The sequence below is a fragment of the Rhipicephalus microplus genome, chromosome 8 (genome assembly GCF_043290135.1).
Source record: "Rhipicephalus microplus isolate Deutch F79 chromosome 8, USDA_Rmic, whole genome shotgun sequence".
Taxonomy (NCBI): domain Eukaryota; kingdom Metazoa; phylum Arthropoda; class Arachnida; order Ixodida; family Ixodidae; genus Rhipicephalus; species Rhipicephalus microplus.
This window is the reverse complement of record NC_134707.1, coordinates 125,538,942-125,547,696: the sequence shown is the minus strand read 5'-3', so window position 1 is coordinate 125,547,696 and position 8,755 is coordinate 125,538,942. Positions and strand designations below refer to the sequence as shown.

The 8,755-nt window shown below is 52.1% G+C and overlaps 1 non-coding gene across 1 annotated transcript; it reads right to left on the bottom strand.

Moving 5' to 3' along the window:
- Window positions 1-7,146: 7,146 nt before the first annotated feature.
- TRNAS-GCU (transfer RNA serine (anticodon GCU)) lies at window positions 7,147-7,223 on the bottom strand. Its single transcript has one exon. It is a non-coding gene; the product is annotated as a tRNA-Ser (tRNA).
- Between the last annotated feature and the right edge of the window lie 1,532 nt (window positions 7,224-8,755).

The following is an 8,755-nucleotide window of genomic DNA, read 5'->3' as shown; positions in this document are numbered from 1 at the left end:
CGTGCTCCACTCTCACCACCGTCAGAACATTTCTTCGGAGCAATCAGCGCAAAGAAAAAAATGCGCCGCACCACCAGCGGGTGGGCTCGAACCTCCAACCTTTTGGTTAACATCCGATCGCGCTAGCCAATTGCGCCACGGAGACAGGCGTGCTCCACTATCACCACCATCAGAACATATCTTCAAAGCTATCAGCGCAAAAAAGCAACACACATTCCCTGGAGGGCTCGAACCTCCAACCTTTCGGTTAACAGCGAATCGCGCTAGCCAATTGCGCCACGGAGACAGTCCTGCTACACTCGCACCACCATCAGCACATATCTTGAAAGCTATCAGCCCAAAGAAACAAGCGACACACCACTCCCGGGAGGGCTCGAAACTCCAATTTTTCGGTTAACGGCCGAACGTGCTAGCCAATTGCGCCACAGAGACAGTCGTGCTCCACTCTCACCACCGTCAGAACATTTCTTCAGAGCTATCAGCGCAAAGAAAAAAAAGTGGCGCACCACCGGCGGGTGGGCTCGAACCTCCAACGTTTCGGTTAACAGCCGATCGCGCTAGCCAATTGCGCCACGGAGATGGTCGTGCTCCACTCTCACCACCATCAGAACATATCTTCAAAGCTATCAGCGCAAAGAAAAAAGCAACACACCACTCCCGGGAGGGCTCAAACCTCCAATTTTTCGGTTAACAGCTGAACGTGCTAGCCTATTGCGCCACGGAGACAGTCGTGCTCCACTCTCACCACCATCAGAACATATCTTAAAAGCTATCAGCGCAACGAAAAAAGCAACACACAACTCCCGGGAGGGCTCGAACCTTCAACCTTTCGGTTGACAGCCGATCGCGCTAGCAAATTGTGCCACGGAGACAGTCTGCTCCTCTCTCACCACCATCAGAACATTTCTTCAGAGCTATCAGCCCAAGGAAAAAGAAGCGCCGCACCACCACCCGGTGGGCTCGAACCTCCAACCTTTCGGTCAACTGCAGATCGTGCTAGCCAATTGCGCCACGGAGACAGTCCTCCTCCACTATCGCCACCATCAGAACATTTCTTCAGAGCTATCAGCCCAAAGGAAAAAAAGCGCCCACCACCACCGCGTGGGCTCGAACCTCCAAACTTTCGGTTAACAGCCCATCGCACTAGCCAATTGCGCCACGGAGACAGTCGTGCTGCACTCTCACCACCATCAGAACATATCTTCAAAGCTATCAGCGCAAAGAAAAAAAGCCACACACCACTCCCGGGAGGGCTCGAACCTCCAACCTTTCCGTTAACAGCCGATCGCGCTAGTAAATTGCGCCACGGAGACATCGTGCTCCACTCTCACCACCATCAGAACATATCTTCAAAGCTATCAGCGCAAAAAAAAGCAACACACCACTCCCGGGAGGGCTCTAACCTCCAACCTTTTGGTTAACAGCCGATCGCGCTAGCCAATAGCGCCACGGATACAGTCGTGCCCCAATCTCACCACCATCAGAACATATCTTCAAAGCTATCAGCGCAAAGAAAAAACGCAACACACCACTCCCGGAAGGACTCGAACCTCCAACCTTTCGGTTAACAGCCGATCGCGCTAGCCAATTGCGCCACAGAGACATCGTGCTCCACTCTCACCACCATCAGAACATATCTTCAAAGCTATCAGCGCAAAGAAAAAAGCAACACACCACTCCCGGGAGGGCTCGAACCTCCAACCTTTTGGTTAACAGCCGATCGCGCTAACCAATAGTGCCATGGAGACGGTCGTGCTCCACTCTCACCACCATCAGAACATATCTTCAAAGCTATCAGCGCAAAGAAAAAAGCAACACACCACTCCCGGGAGGGCTCGAACCTCCAACCTTTCGGTTAACAGCCGATCGCGCTAGCAAATTGCGCCACGGAGACATCGTGCTCCACTCTCACCACCATCAGAACATATTTTCAAAGCTATCAGCGCGAAAAAAGCAACACACCACTCGCGGGAGGGCTCGAACCTCCAACCTTTCGGTTAACAGCCGATCGCGCTAGCCAATAGCGCCACGGAGACAGTCGTGCCCCAATCTCATCACCATCAGAACATATCTTCAAAGCTATCTGCGCAAAGAAAAAGCGACACACCACTCGCGGGAGGGCTCGAATTTCCAATTTTTCGGTTAACGGCCGAACGTCCTAGCCAATTGCGCCACGGAGACAGTCGTGCTCCACTCTCACCATCGTCAGAACATTTCTTTGGAGCAATCAGCGCAAAGAAAAAAATGCGCCGCACCACCAGCGGGTGGGCTCATACCTCCAACCTTTTGGTTAACATCCGATCGCGCTAGCCGATTGTGCCACGGAGGAAGCGTGCTCCACTATCACCACCTTCAGAACATATCTTCAAAGCTATCAGCGCAAAAAAGCAACACACATTCCCTGGAGGGCTCGAACCTCCAACCTTTCGGTTAACAGCGAATCGCGCTAGCCAATTGCGCCACGGAGACAGTCCTGCTACACTCGCACTACCATCAGCACATATCTTGAAAGCTATCAGCCCAAAGAAACAAGCGACACACCACTCCCGGGAGGGCTCGAAACTCCAATTTTTCGGTTAACGGCCAAACGTGCTAGCCAATTGCGCCACAGAGACAGTCGTGCTCCACTGTCACCACCGTCAGAACATTTCTTCAGAGCTATCAGCGCAAAGAAAAAAAAGTGGCGCACCACCAGCGGGTGGGCTCGAACCTCCAACCTTTCGGTTAACAGCCGATCGCGCTAGCCAATAGCGCCACGGAGACAGTCGTGCTCCACTCTAACCACCGTCAGAACACTTCTTCAGAGCTATCAGCACAAAGAAAAACAAGCGCCGCACCACTCCTGGGAGGGCTCAAACACTCAACCTCTCGGTTAACAGCCAATCGTGCTCGCGAATCGCGCCACGGAGACAGTCGTGCTCCACTCTCACCACCATCACAACATATCTTCAAAGCTATCAGCGCAAAAAAAGCAACACACCACTCCCGGGAAGGCTCGAACCTCCAACCTTTCTGTTAACAGCGAATTGCCCTAGCCAATTGCGCCACGGATACAGTCCTGCTCCACCCTCACCACCATCAGCACATATCTTCAAAGCTATCAGCCCCAAGAAAAAAAAGCGTCGCACCCCTACCGGGTGGGCTCAAACCTCCAACCTTTCGGTTAACAGCCGATCGCACTAGCCAATTGCGCCACGGAGACAGTCGTGCTTTACTCTCAACCCCGTCAGAACATTTCTTGAAAGCTATCAGCCCAAAGAAGAAGAAGAGCTGCACCACCACCGGGTGGGCTCGAACCTCCGACCTTTCGGTTAACAGACGATCACGCTAGCCAATTGCGCCACGGAGACAGTCGTGCTCCACTCTCACCACCATCAGAACATATCTTCAAAGCTATCAGCGCAAAGAAAAAAACGACACACCACTCTCGGGAGGGCTCGAAACTCCATTTTTTTGGTTAACCGCCGAACGTGCTAGCCAATTGCGCCACGGAGACAGTCGTGCTCAACTCTCACCACCATCAGAACATATCTTCAAAGCTATCAGCCCATAGAGAAAAAAGCCCGCACCACCACTGGGTGGGCTCGAACCTCCAACCTTTCGGTTAACGGCCGAACGCGCTAGCCAATTGCGCCATTGAGACAGTCCTGCTCCACTCTCACCACCGTCAGAACATTTCTTCAGAGCTATCAGCCCAAAAAAAAAGAAAGCGCCGCACCACCACCGCGTGGCTCGAACGTCCAATTTTTCGGTTAACAGCCGATCGCGCTAGCCAATTGCGCCACGGAGACAGTCGTGCTCCACTCTCACCACCATCAAAACATATGTTCAAAGCTATCAGCGCAAAGAAAAAAGCAACACACCACTCCCGGGAGGGCTCGAACCTCCAACCTTTCGGTTAACAGCCGATCGCGCTAGCCAATCGCGCCACGGAGACAGTCGTGCTCCTCTCTCACCACCATCAGAACTTAGCTTCAAACCTATCAGCGCAAAGAAAAAATTCCGCCATCTCCATGAAGTGAATGATGATGAGTGGGCGAAGCTCCGGAGGTAAACCTGGTAAACCATGAATCCTCTGTACATTTTGCCCACTCGATTTTATTACATCGCTCCCCCTAGCGTACGTCGCCGCACTAAATCGAACGATTGCCTTCAACCAATGACACGCGCCATATGTGACATCATTCCTATTTTATAAGATCTCGCGTCTTTCATCAACTACAAGTGCCGCTTTCTAGTTTATAACATTTTGCATCTTTTCATCATCAGCTACAAGTACCACCATCTAGTAAACACTACAAGAACTAAACGATAGGTGGCTACATACAGAAGACGGTACCGCCATCTAGTGAACACTGCAAGAAGTAAACTACAGGTGGCTACATACAGGGGACGGTACCGCCATCTAGTGAACACTGCAAGAACTAAACTAGAGGTGGCTACATACAGGCTACAGGGGACGCGCAGCCCAAACCCTAAGGAGCTTCGCCCCTAAAAAAGCAACACACCACTCCCGGGAGGGCTCGAATCTCCAACCTTTCGGGTAACAGCCGATCGCGCTAGCCAATTGCGCCATGGAGACAGTTGTGCTCCACTCTCACCACCATCAGAATATATCTTCAAAGCTATCAGCCCAAAGAAAAAAAAGCAACACACCACTCCCGCGAGGGCTCAAACCTCCAACCTTCCAGTTAACAGCCATTCGCGCTAGCCAATTGCGCCACTGACACAGTCGTGCTCCACTCACACCACAATCAGAACATATCTTCAAAGCAATCAGCGCAAAGAAAAAAAGCAACACACCACTCCCGGGAGGGCTCAAACCTCCCATTTTTCGGTCAACAGCTGAATGTGCTAGCCAATTGCGCCACGCAGACAGTCGTGCTCCACTCTCACCACCATCAGAACATATCTTAAAAGCTATCAGCGCAACGAAAAAAGCAACACACAACTCGCGGGAGGGCTCGAACCTTCAACATTTCGGTCAACTGCAGATCGCGCTAGCCAGTTGCGCCACGGAGACATTCCTCCTCCACTCTTACCACCATCAGAAGATTTATTCAAAGCTATCAGCGCAAAGAAAAAAGCAACACACCACTCCCGGGAGGGCTCAAACCTCCAATTTTTCGGTTAACAGCTGAACGTGCTAGCAAATTGCGCCACGGAGACAGTCTGCTCCTCTCTCACCACCATCAGAACATTTCTTCAGAGCTATCAGCCCAAGGAAAAAGAAGCGCCGCTCCACCACCGGGTGGGCTCGAACCTCCAACTTTTCGGTCAACTGCAGATCGCGCTAGCCAGTTGCCCCACGGAGACATTCCTCCTTCACTCTTACCACCATCAGAACATTTCTTCAGAGCTATCAGCCCAAGGAAAAAGAAGCGCCGCACCACCATCGGGTGGTCTCGAACCTCCAACCTTTCGGTCAACTGCAGATTGCGCTAGCCAATTGCGCCACGGAGACAGTCCTCCTCCACTATCACGACCATCAGATTATTTCTTCAGAGCTATCAGCCCAAAGGAAAAAAAAGCGCCGCACCACCACCGGGTGGGCGCGAACCTCCAAACTTTCGGTTAACACTCCATCGCACTAGCCAATTGCGCCGCGGAGACAGTCGTGCTGCACTCTCACCACCATCAGAACATATCTTCAAAGCTATCAGCGCAAAGAAAAAAGCGACAAACCACTTTCGGGAGGGCTCGAAACTCCGATTTTTCGGTTAACAGCCGAACGTGCTAGCCAATTGGGCCACGGAGACAGTCGTGCTCCACACTCACCACCGTCAGAACATTTCTTCAGAGCTATCAGCCCAAAGAAAAAAAACCGCCGCACCACCACCGGGTGGTCTCGAACCTCCAACGTTTCGGTTAACAGCCGATCGCGCTAGCCAATTGCGCCATGGACGGTCGTGCTCCACTCTCACCACCATCAGAACATATCTTCAAAGCTATCAGCGTAAAGAAAAAAGCAACACACCACTCCCGGGAGGGCTCAAACCTCCAATTTTTCGGTTAACAGCTGAACGTGCTAGCCAATTGCGCCACGGAGACAGTCGTGCTCCACTCTCACCACCATCAGAACATAACCTAAAAGCTATCAGCGCAACAAAAAAAGCAACACACAACTCCCGGGAGGGCTCGAACCTTCAACCTTTCGGTTGACAGCCGATCGCGCTAGCGAATTGTGCCACGGAGACAGTCTGCTCCTATCTCACCACCATCAGAACATTTCTTCAGAGCTATCAGCCCAAGGAAAAAGAAGCGCCGCACCACCACCGGGTGGGCTCGAACCTCCAACCTTTCGGTCAACTGCAGATCGTGCTAGCCAATTGCGCCACGGAGACAGTCCTCCTCCACTATCACCACCATCAGAACATTTCTTCAGAGCTATCAGCCCAAAGGAGAAAAAGCGTTCACCACCACCGGGTGGGCTCGAACCTCCAAACTTTCGGTTAACAGCCCATCGTACTAGCCAATTGCGCCACGGGGACAGTCGTGCTGCACTCTCACCACCATCAGAACATATCTTCAAAGCTATCAGCGCAAAGAAAAAAAGCCACACACCACTCCCGGGAGGGCTCGAACCTCCAACCTTTCCGTTAACAGCCGATCGCGCTAGTAAATTGCGCCACGGAGACATCGTGCTCCACTCTTACCACCATCAGAACATATCTTCAAAGCTAGCAGCGCAAAAAAAAGCAACACACCACTCCCGGGAGGGCTCTAACCTCCAACCTTTCGGTTAACAGCCGATCGCGCTAGCCAATAGCGCCACGGAGAAAGTTGTGCCCCAATCTCACCACCATCAGAACATATCTTCAAAGCTATCAGCGCAAAGAAAAAAAGCAACACACCACCACTGCGTGGCTCGAACCTCCAATTTTGCGGTTAACAGCCGATCGCGCTAGCCAATTGCGCCACGGAGACAGTCGTGCTCCACTCTCACCACCATCAGAACATATCTTCAAAGCTATCAGCGCAAAGAAAAAAGCAACACACCACTCCCGGGAGGGCTCGAACCTCCAATCTTTCGGTTAACGGCCGATCGCGCTAGCCAATTGCGCCACGGAGAAAGTCGTCCTCTACTCTCACCACCATCAGAACGTATCTTCAAAGCTAACAGCGCAAAGAAAAAAAGCAACACACCACTCCCGGGAGGGCTCGAACCTCCAACCTCTCGGTTAGCAGCCGATCGCGCTAGCCAATTGCGCCACGGAGACAGTCGTGCTCCACTCTCACCACCATCAGAAAATATCTCCAAAGCTATCTGCGCAAAGAAAAAAGCGACAAACCACTTTCGGGAGGGCTCGAAACTCCAATTTTTCGGTTAACAGCCGAACGTGCTAGCCAATTGCGCCACGGAGACAGTCGTGCTCCACACTCACCACCGTCAGAACATTTCTTCAGAGCTATCAGCCCAAAGAAAAAAAAACGCCGCACCCCCACCGGGTGGTCTCGAACCTCCAACGTTTCGGTTAACAGCCGATCGCGCTAGCCAATTGCGCCACGGAGACGGTCGTGCTCCACTCTCACCACCATCAGAACATATCTTCAAAGCTATCAGCGTAAAGAAAAAAGCAACACACCACTCCCGGGAGGGCTCAAACCTCCAATTTTTCGGTTAACAGCTGAACGTGCTAGCCAATTGCGCCACGGAGACAGTCGTGCTCCACTCTCACCACCATCAGAACATATCCTAAAAGCTATCAGCGCAACAAAAAAAGCAACACACAACTCCCGGGAGGGCTCGAACCTTCAACCTTTCGGTTGACAGCCGATCGCGCTAGCAAATTGTGCCACGGAGACAGTCTGCTCCTCTCTCACCACCATCAGAACATTTCTTCAGAGCTATCAGCCCAAGGAAAAAGAAGCGCCGCACCACTATCGGGTGGGCTCGAACCTCCAACCTTTCGGTCAACTGCAGATCGTGCTAGCCAATTGCGCCACGGAGACAGTCCTCCTCCACTATCACCACCATCAGAACATTTCTTCAGAGCTATCAGCCCAAAAGAGAAAAAGCGCCCACCACCACCGGGTGGGCTCGAACCTCCAAACTTTCGGTTAACAGCCCATCGTACTAGCCATTTGCGCCACGGGGACAGTCGTGCTGCACTCTCACCACCATCAGAACATATCTTCAAAGCTATCAGCGCAAAGAAAAAAAGCCACACACCACTCCCGGGAGGGCTCGAACCTCCAACCTTTCCGTTAACAGCCGATCGCGCTAGTAAATTGCGCCACGGAGACATCGTGCTCCACTCTCACCACCATCAGAACATATCTTCAAAGCTATCAGCGCAATAAAAAGCAACACACCACCACCGGGTGGGCTCGAACCTCCAAACTTTCGGTTAACACCCCATCGCACTAGCCAATTGCGCCGCGGAGACAGTCGTGCTGCACTCTCACCACCATCAGAACATATCTTTAAAGCTATCAGCGCAAAGAAAAAAAGCCACACACCACTCCCGGGAGGGCTCGAACCTCCAACCTTTCCGTTAACAGCCGATCGTGCTAGTAAATTGCGCCACGGAGACATCGTGCTCCCCTCTCACCACCATCAGAACATATCTTCAAAGCTAGCAGCGCAAAAAAAAGCAACACACCACTCCCGGGAGGGCTCTAACCTCCAACCTTTCGGTTAACAGCCGATCGCGCTAGCCAATAGCGCCACGGAGAAAGTTGTGCCCCAATCTCACCACCATCAGAACATATCTTCAAAGCTATCAGCGCAAAGAAAAAAAGCAACACACCA